At 40.2% G+C, this 17,050-nt stretch overlaps 1 protein-coding gene across 1 annotated transcript in view; it reads right to left on the bottom strand.

Annotated features, from left to right (window-relative positions):
- SKAP1 (src kinase associated phosphoprotein 1) overlaps nt 1-17,050 on the bottom strand; it is a 341,941-nt gene that overhangs the window by 91,387 nt on the left and 233,504 nt on the right. The gene's annotated exons all lie outside the window — the stretch shown is intronic.

Here is a 17,050-nt window from a genome sequence, read left to right on the forward strand (position 1 = left end):
TAAGAAACCTCATACAGTCAAAATCTTATCTGATCAGATCCTTCTTTCCTTCTCCACAGGAAACACTATAAAAATAGTATTATTTAGGGAAGCAATTACTGTCTCCCTCTTCAGTGAGATGCTGTCTATCCTCTACAAGTTGATAAATATTTTAGATTTTCTGTTAAGTAAGTGTTAATTAGTCAATTTTTAATGCTTTGTTTTCTTTTAAAAAAGGAATGCCTCATTTATTTACTGTTCTCTGTCTTATCTCTTTAATAAATGTACCTTTAATTAGAGCTGCTGTAAGTGCCTGGTGTATTATAACTCAGAATATGCAAGCCTAGTCACTCATCCATATGTTAAACTGGTAAAGAAGTTGCTAGGAAATCTCAGCCAGCTAGACTACAAGCTGAGTTCAGAAAAGTTTATTTTTGGACTACAAAACCCAAGCATTTCTAGCCACCATGGATAGTTTCCGGAGATTCTGGGAGTCCAAAAGCAACTTTTCCAAGTTGCCTCTCAACTTCTTGATATGGGTGCTTTCCTGCTCTTGAATGTCTCAAATACAACAAGGCTCATATCCTTTTCCAGCCAGAAGAAAGTTTTAAACAGAAGAAGGTGATGTTTAGCCAGGGTTCTGTAAACTGGCAAAGTTTCTAGCAAACATTCCTATGTGAGAGACAGGTGAGTGTGTCTATGCGTGCGCGCATGACAACAAGAGGACTTACTTCCAGTTGTGTGTATACAGGATCATAGATGTGCTCAATGAAGACCTTATGCACATTAATAGAGATGTGTGTATGTACACTGAGCCCAATGTGTCACTGCTTCAATCTGTGTGCGTTCCAAATGCAATCCACATTCAAAGTCCGTGAGAAATACTTCAGCACTAGAAGTACAGCTTGGAAAAGTTACTTTTTTGGACTACGACTTCTTGAATACCCAGTAAAGCTATAGTCCAAAGATGTATTTTTTCCAAGCTTGCATTTGAAAGCTGCCAGAGATTTGTGGACTGATAGATGGATTTATCAATCAGATACAATTGACATGCGAATGTCACACTCTGGAAACTTCCAATCCCAGATGTTTGCCCATGGATTCTCAGAGGCAAAAAAAGAGAGACTTTTTGCAATACTTTTAAGAGGTGAAGTAATCCTAAGCATTTCAGATAATGGATACTCAACTTTTGGTAGCCAAATGTTGAGTTTTGGATATATAATGAAGTGAGAACATTCTCACTTCTTATTACAGACCACTGCATACCATGGAAGTATTAAACACACATCTTGGCTCATCAAGCCTGGCCCTGAAAATCGATCCCTGGTCAGTCTCATCCAGAGATTTACACCCTCTCTCCCGACATTTACATAACCTTTTGCCTAGTCTGCTTATATATCTTGTTAATTAGGTGAAAGCTCTGTGTGTAGAGTCAATTAATTCTTCCTCAGTTCCTCAGCTTGAAAACTGGAAAAGCAGAGGCCCCAACCTAGAGGTCTATGGTGATAACATCAAGTCCTGACCAGAATATTCCGCTGCTCCAAATGGAGATGTATCTCACAAAGGATCGATCCCAACATTGCAAAGATTCTTGGGACTTGACTCTTCAGTCAAGTCCAATTTACTCATTCACATCACCTTTTTTTTGTGGCATTACAAGCCCATGTATGTTGCTTAAATGGCACCCACAACCTACTGCATCCACTAAATATAATCAGATCATCTGTGAACAACAGAAAATTGTTTCTGCATGGAAGACCGAGCTTTATATATGATGTAGAAGATAACACATTATTGTTTACATGATCATTTATCCCAGAGAAGAAGACATGTTACTGAGAAACCTTAATATGACCAGGGTGTCACAACTGTGGAAGTTATTCAAACCAGAACCTAGAAGAGTTATTTTTGGACTACAGCTCCACAAATCCCACCGCCAGTGGCCATGCTGGCTGTAGGGTTTTGGAAACTGATCCCTAAAACTATATTTTCCAAGCTTTGGTTCTAACAGCATAGTTAAAGCTACAAACAGCCCTTGCATGTAGAAAGCTACCATACCAGGAAGAAAGATTTAGTATAGACTTCTTCTTAGATTAATTTATGACAGGTAGCAAGCATTTAATATGGGAAAGGATTCAAGGAGAGTCACATACTGTACATCATACATCTGTACCCTTAAGTGGAACAATCTAGAATTTTACTTCCTCTGCCAAGTGACTGTGTATTTTGTATACATTTACCTTGGCTTCAGTTTATTTTCTCTAATCTGTTCCCAGAACGTCAGTAAATTCGAATTTAACTGTCCTACACTCATCTATTCTCTTCATTTAAAGGCTAGTTTCTAATGCCAAACTGGACTTGTCACTTCATTTCCATACACAGAGACTAGTTTCCAGTGCCTTTGTTCACAACCAACCAACATTAAAACCAGACTTGCCACTTCATTTCCATACACAAAGGATTTGGAACTTGAATTGACATTCTCACACTGTTGGTGTATATAGGGCTGTCCCTGGCTTTCCATTCAGCCAAATGCATCTGAGGACGTAGACTTAAAACCACAAAAGTTCATGCTGCCAACTTCTTTCTTTCAGTTAGTCTCAAAGGTGCTACAAGATTTCCTGTACATACTGATTTCAGTATTGTTATTACACCACCATGAATGTTCCTGTAAACTGGTGCTATAAGAACCAAAGAACCATGGCAGCAGGAGGGTTGTTTGATCCAGATATGCTGTGCTCATTTGATCAATTTATTGTGGAACAGAAGTCACACCATATAATTGCAATTTACTCCAAATAATTGTATGGAAAACTAGAACATAAACATTAGAGGAGGACAACTGAAAATAGTCTTAAAGCTCCCCACTCTATAGAAAGAGTTCAACAATTTCCATGCAGGCCAATGAGGAGGTGGGAGAGACACATACTAGCTTTGAACACTAAAAAGGCCATGATTGTCTGATGGCTTTCTGCAAAGCAAACTATTCCCCCCTCTTTCATCTCTCTATTCCAGTCTTCCCTTTCATCACCATTCTTTCTTCTTCCATTCCATTCTCATGTTTCTAAAATGCACAAGGCATCAGGAAGCTTAGACCAAGCCAGCTATGTTATGCATATCTTCCAGTTCTAATCTTTCTTTTTCTGACTTGTTGCATTTTACAGGAAGACAATCATCCCAATTCCTAATGGGTTCTAACCACTTTAAACATTTAAATGTATGAATACATTCAGTGTTAATCAGGCAATCTATGGAGTTCAACCACATTTGGGGAGTGGTTTATTTAATGAATTAATAATTTAGCAAATTAGCAGTTTCCCCAAGTCTGAAAATACACCTCAACAAAAAGATAGACTTAAGATGCAGAACAGAACTTAGCTGAAACTCATGCTATGAGTTTGACTGAGACACCATCACAATCAAATCCTTTCCAACAACACACCCGAAATACACACTTCATTCTCTGACTACTACTGTTTGAGAAAGAGCTGGAGAAACTGCAACATATAACTTCATTGACCTCTGCAAACACTGTGTCTGGAACTTACTGTGAAACTGGAAGCTTAAGCTGTCAATTACCAAACTATACACCAGTTTAACCCTTCCTCATTCTACCTCCATGGTGTTTTCTTTATATGGCAATGCAGGAGACATAATGTCTGGGCATTTCCCTCTTATTTTTAAACTTTTTTACAGTCAGAAGCTCTAAAGTACTCCAGATCAGACTGAGTGACATACTGTACTCTGGAACTGAACTAGCCAGACCTAAATTGATCAGCAGGACTGGTCTGAGTCATAGCAATTAGTTCAATAATTAACTTAGGAGTAGAAAAATGCTTTTAAAATAATTGACATCAAAAGGGAAATGTGTTGTTGTTGTATGCCTTCATATCATTTCTGACTTATGGCAACCCTAAGGCAAACCTATCATGGGGTTTTCTTGGCAAGATTTATTCAGAGGGGGTTTGCCTTTGGCTTCCTCTGGAGCTGAGAGGGTCACCCAGTGGGTTTCCATGGCCAAGCAAGGCTTCAAACCCTGGTTTCAAGATAGTCACATGCTCAAACCATTACACCATGCTTGCTCCTCAGGAGGGAAATTTCCAAGAGAGGAATTGTGGCTTTTAAAAATTTGTTCAAGTGAGACAAATGCTGCCACCTGAATATTAAGAAGGGTGAAATTCAACATGTAAGGAAGTGATCATGAGATAGCACAAAGGAGTTAAGGTTTAATAAGAACATTAGTGTTTGATGAACAGAAGGACCAAAGAGGAGAACAGAGAGAAAGCAATGAAGATTGATAAGAAGGGCAAGATCAGGAAAAGGCTTAAAGGTTAACACAAGTTTAAATTTAATGCAAACCATAGAGGAAACCAGTGAAGGGAAACCTATAGAGGTGTATGTGTAACTAATATGTGAAGAAAGAATGATTAAATGAGTAAATTGCTGAGAAGCATTTTAAAGGTAAAGCCAGGATGGACTATGTGTAAAATGCTACAACAAACAACATGTGGAAGGCTGAATAAAGGTAGAGTAGAGCTAATAGCATAGTAGAGCTAATACTGTTTAAAAATAAAGGTTTTAGAAACTTTGAGACAGAAAGAATCTACAAACATGAGCCAGAGCAGTAATGAGAAAGGAAAGGAAGTGATGACACTGAACCTCTTACATTCCCAAGACTGAATGTGTTGCTACTAAGTGAGAAAAAGTAAAACTAAAACAGAAAGTTTAGTGTGACCAACTGAGGATCAAAAGGGAGCATTTAGAGATTAAAAATTTTGATAGGAGTGAAACCAAAAAAATAACAGTACTACTAAATCCAAAAGAACAAAGAGAATAAAGATGTAAAGATTTATCAACTGTATGAAAGGAAGAAAAAAATCAGGAAAATAAATAATCATTTGCAACTTAACATACAAAAGATCATTATAGATTTTATATGGAGTGGTCTCAGTAGAATGTTGAGCTCAAAATTAGGCTGAAAAGTGTCAAACAGGAGAAGAGTGGAACTGATGTACTGAGAATACATAAACTCTTTTGAAAATGAAGAGAAAGAAGGTACAGTAATTGTAAAAGAAATGGAGCTCCAAATAATAGTGTGAGCTATTTTCTACAAGAACTGGAAAGAATAACATGTGTAAAGCAAGTAGGGACAACGGTGGAAGAAAGAGGTTACAGATATTAGTTGGCCATGGTAGCTGAACATTCTGGTAGTTGTCCAAAAATGTGATTTTTCCCAGCTTCTAATCTTGGGTCATACGTTTTTGAAAGAAATGTTTTCTCTGGTAGTTTCATGACAAATAAGGAAATGCCACAGAAACCTCCTACCTACCCATTTATCCCTTGCTAGCTGTGACAATGAAGGAAACATATTCTGCTTCCAAAATCAGTCAGGAAAATAGTGATCTGGGGGGAAAAAACCTGGTTTTCCCTTCATAGCCACCCCCCTCCAAATCCCAGAAGGTAAAGAATTCCACCCTCTGGACCATGAGGCTCTGAGTATGGCAGATGTCTATGGAAGCCTTGGTAATGTTCCAAGTAGTAGTAAATTTATCTCAAAGTCATTCTTCTGCTATCTAAAAGTGCTTCTGATCTTCTCCCCAGTGGCCATGTTCACAGCTTTTTAAGTACGGAGCCCATACCAGAAGGGATTCCTTCTTGTTTTACCATGCAGCTCTCTCTTAACATGCCAATTCATCCATGTTGTCAAATTTTCCTCCTCTACTTGTCTCTTCCTTCACAGAACTATTTTCATTTTAGAGTTTTATGACTCTGCAAAACTCTGGGGGTGGACATAAATCTTTGCAAATGTGTCTCAAGGTGAGCATGAGGCGCAACTGCAGCAACCAAACATAAGAGTTCATTTGTGCAAATTCCTCCCCCCCCCCCCCCCCCCCCCCTTTGTATGTATATGTGCCTTTTGGCTGCCTGTCGACTTATGGCGACCTCATGAATTTAATAGGGTTTTCTTAGGCAAGAAATCCTCAGAGGTGGTTTTGCCAGTTCCTTCCTCTGCCTCTGGTATTCATTGGCAGTCTCCCATCCAAGGACTAACTAGAGCTAACTCTTTTTATTAGGGGAGAATAGGAGTTTTTCTTCTCTTCTTCCTCAGTTTAGGAAACCCCATCTTTTAAACATGTTTTAAGGAATGGAACTTTCCCCAGACATTCAAGCAACTGTTGAGGCGCATGAGCAAGCACTAGAGTATACCAGGAAAAATGGGGGAAGAATCATTGAGCTTTCTCTTCTCCCAGGATGCCAGTCTTGAAAGTAAATAAAGGCACCAGATCCTGTCTGTTCATGGAAGCTAAGCAATGTTAGCTCTGGCTAGTATACTCATCATCTCAGAGGACCACAGAAACTATTAGTAAAAGTGGCACATCAATACTGACTTGTCCTTACCACACTAAATCTAGCTGCCATGCTCGCCTGGTAGAAGTGGTTGGAAAGAGGGATTGTATGAGACTGAAGGATGGTCCTTCCTTTCATTGGTAACCAAAGACTTGGAGAAGGATGAAAAGTAACGTCCAATGAGCAGCATACAGTTTTGGATGATGTTTGCACGGGCCATCATAGGTTGCTGCTGAAGACACACTCCCAAGTGGAACAGAAAGCCCTCCTGCTCCAAATGTAAGGCATAGCAAAATTTTGGACTGCTCTCCAAAACTGTGACCCCTTTTCAAATTGAGTTGCATAAATAAAGTATGTCTCTTTAGTGAAATCAATCCCTGCCCCCTTCCCTTGTGTTGAAAGCCTGCAAATCTAAATGTCATTTTGCAGCACACATTTATAATTAGCATCACAGACCTGGTACACAGGGAGAAATTTACCAGTATGAATATTAACATTAATGTGCCCAATGCCAGCTCGCCGATCCTGCTGGCAGGAGTGTAAAAAATGCTTGAGTGAAACTTTTATTTAGATGTTAAAAGATTCCAATGCTCAGCAGGGGTGACAGAGGCTGCCCCTGTGAGTTCCCATCACTGCTCGTGCTCGAATTGAATTACACCAGGGGGAAGGCGGGAAGCTGACAGTGAGCTGCTGCACTTATTTAATCTCATTTGCTATCAGAACATTGTCAGCATGGGGCTTCCCTTCGTCTCCATTCCTCACGAAATAAGTCTGCAGGAAAACAGTCTGGGCTGTTGCTCCTTTTGCAGAAGCCAAAAGCAAGAAGCTTATCCAAGCAAATCCTGGACACCACCTGGTTATCTAATCTGACCCAAGGTTGTGTTGTGTGTGTAGGCATACACCCACACCCCTCCGCATGCTCAAAGCCCTATGAAGTGGTTGTAGCTAGAATTCATTTCTGCTGAATTTTCTGTTTTGCCTCAACATCATGAAGACAGCAAGCTTAGTTTTGCCTGCCTTACAGGCACAACTTGGACATAATGAATTGCAAGTACAGTCAGCCCTCTGTATTGATGGATTTTGTATCCATGGTTTCAACCATCCATGGCTTAAAATATGTATTTTTTAAAAATTCCCAAAAGAAACCTCGATTTTGCCATTTTATGTATGAGACATTATTTTACTGTACATTGTATTAAATAGGACTTGAACAGCCACAAATTTTGGTATCCACAGGGGATCCTTGCATCAAACGCCATGGATACCAAGGGCCCTCTTATCAACCCTACATCCTCCCCAAAACAACAACAGTGAAAACAACTCTGAAGGAACAAACAGCACAACTTGTAGCAGGAGTTGCTTTCTCACCACTGTTATTAAGTAATGATGATGGGAAATTACCCTTTAAACAAATTACTTTTAAAAAGTAACTTTCCAGGCTCTGCTCACTCAATTGTTGTTCTAGATTTTCTAAAAAGGGATTTTCTTAGCAAGATTATATTCAGAGTGGATTTGCCTTGTCTTCCAGAGGCTGAGAGAGTGTGAATAGCCAAAGTCACCCAGTGATCCGAGAGGGGATTCAAACCCTGGTCTCCAACTTTAAATCTTTACACCACCCTGTTTTTCCTAGTGGGGATTTTTTGTTACTGTTGTTTTGTGTATTCAGCTTGTTTCTGATTTATGGCAAGCCTCAGAGGGCACCACCTCACACCCCCATGTCCTCCAAGTCCCAGGGACTGAGAGGGCACCACCTCACACACACCCATGTCCTCCAAGTCTTGTGAGGTCGTTGCCAGGCAGGGCTCGGAAGGCAGCTCCATCCCCCTACCTGTGACCCGAAGAGGTCAAACCTATTTTAATTTTGACCCCTGCCTACTGCTAAGTTGTGCAGGTCTGCCTTATATAGACAGGAGACCTGCACATAATTGAGAATTTACTGTACTATATTAATCCCATGTGGATAAAGTTTTCCTTCCTATAGAATTTAATACAATATGTCTTGGAATTATTCTGATTACAGTTACAATCCAATTGTCATGTGCAAGCCCTATTAAAATTAATAAGGGCTATGTAGAACATTACTATCATTTTAGTGACTCAAGAAAATGAACAAGATTGCACCCCACAGTTGTTTTTTTAAAAGGGAAGTAAATACCCTTCTTGATCCCCAATTATCTTTATAACATTGGGGTCAGGTAAGCCACTGCAGCTGTGAAGGAACTTTGTAGAAATCTTTCCTACTTTCTATGTACTTTAATCTGTCAGTTGGGTTCCTTTGGTAGATAGTCTTCCGTTTACAGGAACTGATCTTAAAATGAATCAGTGCAGAGCTTGGAAGTAATTGGTTGCAAATAACTAACTAGGTGCAAATAGGCCTCCCCTGCCCTCCAACTAGGGAAACATAATTCCTTCTGAGTTGCAACAACTCAGAAACAACCCATAAACCAACTTTTTGCATTTTTTGTTACGGCCATCATCTCATTAAATACTAGTGGAGAAATATCACATGCTTTGTATCCAGGGCTGCATTGCTGTCTCAGGCTCTGTAGTTTTGTAGTGAGAAGATGGCAGAAGGGGAAGTGTTTGTACAACAGACAAGTGGCTCATCACATTCAGCTATTTTTAAAGTATTAAGGCCTGGTAAATAAGCCTGTGGGCAGAGTCACAGTGGAGCGTCCGCATGCGGACACTGTCCACCCCTTGCTCCCTCATGTCCATGTACACTGTGCACCATTCGTAAGATGGTCACGCAGCATCAAATGGCACCAATCATAGATGTAGTCAGCGCCAAAGCAAGCAATCACAAGCCACTACCGCCACAGTCTGTGACATCCTTTGAGGGCGCAAAAGAAGATCATTTTGCACTCCTTTTTCTGCCCTCCAGAGGCAGATCAGGTTGCTGAGCATGCGGGGGGCTGTGGCCCCCGAACTGACCAAAAAGGTTCTTGTATGCTGCACCTATGTGTTCTATTTGTACAGCCCCTAAGACTTTTACTTTTGAGAATGCAGGAAAACAAAACAAAACAAAAAATGATTTTAAAGCATTGTATACTACAATCCGAATAACCACTTTTTACACCCTTAAACAAACATAAACTATCTTTCCAAGGTGCTGAGGCAGATAGGTGTACAAATGCCAGCAGAGCAGAGAATATGTGTCCTTAGGTCTAGAGAAAAGGGGAACGTGGATCACAGGAAACTTTTAGGAAGCATCTAGCCAGTGCTGTTTGCTGGACCATCAGAGGGAATGTGTGGCAGCCTATAAGATCCCCCTTGGGACATTTCATCCGGGACAGAGCTTTTCAAACCTGAAGTAAAAACCAGGCCAGAAGAACTTTTTTTCGGGGCTGGGGGGAGTTGTTTTCAAGAAAATGTAATTGAAAAATTGGGCAGTGTGAGCCCTCCAAATTCCTATAGTCCCATAATCCATGGTAGTTTGGCTCCTTGCTATATAAAGTAGAACGCGATGCAGGAAAGTGGAAACACATTGTGATGGGGGGCAAGTCTCAGAGGTCCTATCAGGAAAACACAATAAAAGAATGATTACGAGAGTAAGAAAAGAGTTCCATCAGCTGTAGTCAAGTGCAAACACAACGCTGTCTACGGGGTTCCAGGGGGGTGTTGAGTCGTGATGGTTTAGCGCACACAGTGGCGGCCTACAAGTCTAGAAAGTAATCACGATATCACCGGTGTACGTCTCGTCACCTCGTGCACTCACAACTCCAGAGATCCGCTTTCAGTAAGCTGCAGATAACAACAGGGTTTCATATCCCAACAGAGTGTACCTAAAGGATTCACACTTATTGTCGCATCCTGCTCACTAACAAAAACTTGTTTGATTCATTGGATTTAGCCTCGTTCTTTCCTTTTCACCATCCGCTGACTGATCCGGTAAAGAGGCCTCATCCTTTTATCTGATAACATTACATTTTCCTGAATGAGCATCTGGATGACAACTTTTATCAAAAGCTCTTATGAAAGTACAAGTCCTAAGCTTTATAATGTCTTTCAGATCACACGTTTTTAAAAATGAAGAGAGTGAAATGTAAAAACTGGTGACCATTAAACATTCACGTGACTGGTTCAGTTGCTATTAACTTATATGGCTTGTGAACTGGGCTATAAAAATTAATCAGTTTGCCAGTAAACTTGGCGAATTATCACTGGGAATTCTTAAAGTTAGGATTGTCCAGCGCACAGTTTTCCCCATTTCTTTCTATGGCTGGTGAATGTTCGAACAGTTGAAAACAAAATTAATAGGAAACAAAATTAACTCTAGTGATTGAGATGTTGGGTGCGTGAGAAGAACATCTGTGTGGAATACCATGGACTGGCTAAATAAGAACAATATTTGATGAGTCCTCCAGAACAAACAAATCAGTACACTAAATTCTCCTCTGTAGAAGTAAACAGACTGGCTTACACTGAGGTTGTTTCCCTTTTCCGCCATTACTTTGGCCATAATCATGCGAGAATTACCTGACTCACTAGAAAAAGACAATAATGTTTGGTAAAGTGAGAACGCCATCCGGCATTTGACAGCTCAACAGTGGCCCAAGACGCAGAGGCTTGTTGTCTGTTCACACCTAACATGCCCTCCCTTCAATACTGCCTTTTGCTGTTTTCCTGTTTGACATCTCTATTCAACCGGTACCGGAGAGCCCACAAAGTCGCTTGGGTTTCATTTCTGATTCCTTCTCTGTCATGTATCCACCCAGCATTCAGGCACTCAGCAAAGGCCTATCGGATTCCTTTCTCTACAATATTGGCTTAAAAAAAATCCATCCATTTCTCTGCGGCCTCTACTGCCAAGACTCTGGTCCAAGCTCTGGTCATCTCATGACTAGATTATTGTATACACTTCTTCCTGGCAGGGCTTCTTCTCTCTCACCTCCGTCCTTAATTTCTTGTCCCATATCTTCCAGCTGCACTGCATTATGTACCATCTGGCTGGCCAATTTGGCCATGTTTCTCCTCTTGATTATCAATCCCTCATTGGCTCCCTTTTCCCTCGTCTGTAATTCAGTATAAGCTTCTGGCTGTTGACATTTGTTTAAAGGCCCCTGCAGTGGGCCTTTGCCCCCCACCATATTTCTCTGAACTTATCGCTTTCTCTTAACTTCCCACTCGTGCCCGATCCGTTCTGGTTAGTACAAAGGTCTGCTGTTCCCAGCCCCAGGCTTCATGACCAGCTGCCTCGTCCCAGATGGCCCTCCTCGTCTCACTGCATGCTCCGACTCCACCTCCTGGAACTTGTTCTTCCCCCAACGAGCCACCACAAAGCGGTCAATCACTTATTTAACCAATTTCGAAGACTGAGGTTGAGATATATATGTTCGGGGAAGCATTTCCCCAAGGCCATTGTGTGATCAGTTTATCTGATTGTTATCTGACATGTTGGAAATGTTTTTAATTTGTTGCCTGCTTCTAATTTGATCTACTATCTTAATCTTGTATTGATTATCTATTGTTGTCTATGATGGTAGTTTGTCAGAAAGTTACGCCATTGGCAGGTTTCATTTTATCAATGGTTATGTGTTGCATTGTTTACAACATGGTGTAACATCTACAGGCCGCTATATAAGGTGCGAATAATAAAATCATAATCCAATAATACATAATAATAATATAAGATCTAATAATAATAATAATCATACTACATTAAGGATAGAGAAAAAAAAAATCACATGTGATAGAATACATCACAGCACTGAACAGACTCAAAATACTAACACAGACTCCTCTTTGGATAGTACTGCACATCAAGTGAAGCTATTTCCCTATATTTGCAAGACCTGACAAGGGCAGTTGATAGATATCGTGACTTTATGTCTCTTATTCAAGAGTTGCCATAATCAAAAGTAACTTCACAGGATCAACACACCAATCCATTGCAAAATCATGATAACCTGAAGCTATTGATTTCCGGGGTGACTGCTGCTTCCATTCACATTCTTAGCTTACTTGTTAAATGAACTAACCATGGTGCTGAAACCTATGCCCAAAATAGATTTAGCACCTTGGATAGTATCTTTCAACATTTCATAGAGAGCGGGACTGGATTCATTACTTCAGGAAACATCAGCCATCACTGTTGATTTCAATGGGTCACCTAAGGCAGTGAAATCTGAGTGCAACCTACTACTATTCTAGTAAGCCAATAACCACAGTTGTAGAGCTGTTACTTTAATCAAAATGTAACCAACATCTTTACAGCTTATTACTTTGTCAACCGTTCAAAAAGGTTTGCTGTCTGTCTTTAGCATTATCCCCCCTGTAGCCCTGTAAAAAAAAAAACCGTTGCAGGTGATATGTACTATTTACGATGGTAACTTCAACCTTGAGATATGGAAGGAAAGGACAAGATAAGGAAATATTCAAAGACAAAAATAGGAAAGCAGCACGCGAGAATATAACAATGTAGCATACGGCTCATCTCAACTTGTCCACTCCATAAGTTATTTATTGCATCAGAGTAAATAAAAAGTGTTGTGAGAAGGGACAGGACAGAAATATTTTAGGTGGACATTTTTGTAGAAAGCTATAAGCAAGAAATCAGAAAGTGTGGGCACTGTCAGGAAGTAACACATTGAGTCAACTGGACTAGGGAATGACAATCAATGAACGTAAACATATGGAAAAGACTTGTTCAAGTGATGGATTGATTATCAGACATGTAGTCTATTGCATTCCTAAAAGGCATGTTTCAAACGAGCATGTTCTATCTTATTTTTAAAATGTGTCATACTCATTATCATCCATTAAAGGGCCTCAAAACATTGTTTATCTTCTAAAATAAAATTTCTCATGTTATTTGAATTAAGGCATCTGATTGGAATATGTCACCAGATTATGCATGTACAGGCTGTACGATTGTTTTGGTACCCATTCAGCAGTACAGAGAAGTTGCAGACTAGGCAGGTAATACAATCTACAATATTTCCCAATATCACATGCATAAATGGTTTAATGGTCGGGGTTCTTCTTATGTATGGGGCTATGGATCCACACTAAATCTTTGGAGTGGGAGCTCAAGACGTGCTCAGGAAGCTACAAGCTAGAAGGAAAAGGAGAGCTAGGTGTGGGATGCCCTCTGCTCTTTTCATCTTCTTGCGGCCTAGACTTCTACAATGCTTCCTGGGTTTGTATCCACTAGTGAAGCTGCAGCATCTAATAACTTCAATTCTGTGTATATACACACACAAATAGCGGCTTAAATCTAAGCATTGCCCCTAAGTGTTAAAAATGTATATGAGATTTGTAGGGATTTAATAGGATCGGAAAGTCTGTGTGTGAGGAATGAGGGACAGACAGAGAGACAGGCAGCAAGACAGAGAATTAAATCCCATCTTTCTTCCAAGTATTCAGTCCAGCAAGTATCATGCTCACTACTTCTACAATGTCTTCCGCCCCTGGGGGGGGTGTTTGGTATCCAACTAGTGCAGCTTTGCAGGCTCATCAATCACTTCAATTTCTGTGTATATGACACACAAAAAATCAGCTGCTTAAAGCGAAGCAGTTGTTTAGTCACTTACATATTATCCAAAAAGAGAACAACAGTAGGCAACACTTTCCATAAAATTTGCCTATGGTACCTTGTATGTATACATGCAAATCTAGAAATGTTTAAAGAGAAATAAATGACATCTCCCCATACTGGATGGGGATGGTTATGACTAGGTGGCCTGTGTTTGCTGTCCAGATGCTAACAGTTGATGGGCAACTTTAAGGGCCCTCCTACGGTCCTTTATCTTTAAAACCAAATTGGCCCAGACAGATCCAGGACACTTCAAACAGAGGACAGTGCTCTGTACACATGGTCATCCTAGACAGATTAGTCTGGTGGGGGGGGATACTATATGTGATGGTAATAAGTAAACTAGCCAAGAGCAGTGATATGGAGGGAAATCTCTAATTTAAAAGATAGACGCAACAGGCAGATGGGATGCTAAACCCTTCTCCCACCACCACTCTTCCCCTGAAATCTCTTGCCTGTCCCTCCTGTTCTCATCTTTCAGTTGGATTTATTTCTAGTCTCAGAAGATGGCTAGAAAATCAACACTTGAGGAAGTTGTGAGGAAGAGCAGTAGTTGTACAGCACGTAACCCTCCTCTTCTGTTTGAAATGTCTGTTATTTTAATGCTCTTTCATTAGTCACCTGTGGCCTCAGGTGACGGACTCTCTCTCTCATACACAGATGCCAACTGGACTGGCAGTTGAAACTTAGTTCAACACTTGTGATGGGATAATGTTCTCCACCACACCTCAGACAGGACCTCAGGAGAGGTTGTGGGGAATATACAGTCCTGGCTTCCAACAAAAGGAGTCAGCCTGGGAGTTCAGCAGAAACAGCTACAAGGCTGCCATTACTGCTCCCCATCATCTGCTGCCTAAGACCCTAACAGTAGGGCCAGCCTTGTCTGCTATTACAGAAATGATTTTGACATCATTGTGTGTACTTCTGCTCTCAGGCACAATTACTTACTTGCCCTATGAATTTTATGCCTGAGGCCTGAATTGTGTTTACCATATCCAAGTGTAATAAACACAACTTGTTCCACTGATGCATTAAGTTTCCATCTTGGTGAGCCAGTTCACCAGTCTTACCATGACTGTTCAGATCTATTCTATTCAAGAAGGCTTTGAGTGACTGGAAAGAGAGAGGCTGGCTTCCACTGCAGTTTTAGTATTTTATGAAGTTAGTTGGATCTTTTATTGCTTTAATTGTTACTGTTAATTTTTACTGTTTTATTGTTTTGTCTGCATTGCCATATACTGTTATCAGCTCTGTGAGTCCATTTGGGCTGGTAATGTGGCAAATAAATTTTGCTCTTAAGTAAATAAATTCATTCTTTAATTCCACAGCACTGCAAAAAATTATGAGGAATGTGTTGGGTGGGAAGCTGTATTGCCTATCATCACTATTCATGTCACAGGGAAATCTAAGTGGAGTCTCTGCTCAGTTACAACCACATGGCAATAACAGCAATAGCTGCTTTATTTGAGGAAAATGGATACTCCCCTCCCCATATTGTACCTTGAATATTAAGGCATCTACAACAGAAGTGCTGTCCCTCAGGGAAAACATCTGGATTCTATACAACAATTAAGAACTGTATAATTCATAAGCCTCCCTCTCCATGCTCGATAGAAAGGCCTTTAGATTAGGATGATGCCTTCCTAGAAAAAAATGACCAAATACACTTACCCTCTGTATCCACAGATTCAGCCATCCTTGCCTTGAAAATATTCCTCTCCCCCCCAACAAAAAAAATCCAACAAGCAAACCTTGGCTTTGCCATTTTATAAAAAGGACACCATTTATATACCATGGTATATAATGCAAATTAAGCATCTATGGATTTTGGCATCCATGAGGGATACTGGAACCAAGCTCCAGTAGATACCAAGGGCCCACAGTATTAATAAAGGAGAGATTTAGTAGTAATGAGAAACCACCATGATATTACATTCTCTGCCAAGAATGCAAGGTCCAATAAATTTGCTCGCCTTTCAGTCAAGTTTATTGTCTACAAAGTAGAGGAGGAAAAAAGGGAAACAAGTGTTGGATATGATCCTACCCAATACAGATAAACTAATCAACTGGATGGAAGGAGTAGTAACCTTGGGTGGAAATAGCCATACTGGGATTTGTTATATAGAGGAAAGAAGCCAAATGTGATTAGGCACACACTCTGGACTTCAAAGAAGATGAGACCAGTGTTCAAATCCCTGCTCAGCCATGACAATCCACTGGATCATCCTGGACAAGTTGCACTCTCTCAACCTTAAAGACAGTGGCCAACGTCTTCTGATAAACATGGAGAAAATCATAGGATGGGATCTCCATAAGTCAGAGTCAACCTGAAGGCACAAAACAACAACAATCAATCAATCAATGTAAGAATCATGGAGAAAGTTGGGACTTTGTTAGCTTGATTACTCAAGCCTTCCTGGAAGTAGAGAAGTAGATGTCTTAAATTCAGAACCATTTAGTCCAAGCTGATGAAAGCTGAAATTTGACAGTGATTCTCTGGCCACATGATAGATCACCTCCAACTATATTATAGTCTGGCTGGGGGACTGAAAGTTGCGAAAAGTAGCATATCCAAGCTGTGGTTACCATTTGCCCTTGGGCTTGAGTGACATCAGCCTGTGAAGGTATTTCCATTGTGAGAGATTCTGTACTATTCTTGGATTCTATTCTTGGATTCTATTCTATTCTTGGATTTTTGTAAATTAATGTGAGAAGCTCAAAATATAAGAAGAATGTGAGAATCAAACCAAATAATATTGACTAATTTATAACCAGACATGCTGCATTTTAAAATTTCTACCATTTCCTCTCATTTCTTAGAAATTTAGTTGCACATATAAATTTTAAATGACATAAATTTGAAATACAACATTGGATGGGGACATTCCAAAAGAAGGTGGCATGTTGTATCTGAGTCTGACCATTTCCACCAGTTCACTATGTTGTGAACTGCAAAGCCAACATATCAATATCTATTTGCACAGCTCACTAGCTAAAGCCACATACTTCCAACTAAAAGGAAAGGAATTGGGGGGGGGGATAGAAAGGAAAAACAAGTTTTGGCAGCAACAACAGTTGTGAAGTTGCTATAGAAATAGGAGCTTCAGCAAAGGCAGAATGACTCCAACTTAAAGTTCTGCTCTATTTTGTTTGGGTGATTGGCATGTCTGCCTGTACCACTAAAAA

Source organism: Sceloporus undulatus, chromosome 6 (genome assembly GCF_019175285.1).
Source record: "Sceloporus undulatus isolate JIND9_A2432 ecotype Alabama chromosome 6, SceUnd_v1.1, whole genome shotgun sequence".
In the NCBI taxonomy this organism is placed as follows: Eukaryota; Metazoa; Chordata; class Lepidosauria; order Squamata; family Phrynosomatidae; genus Sceloporus; species Sceloporus undulatus.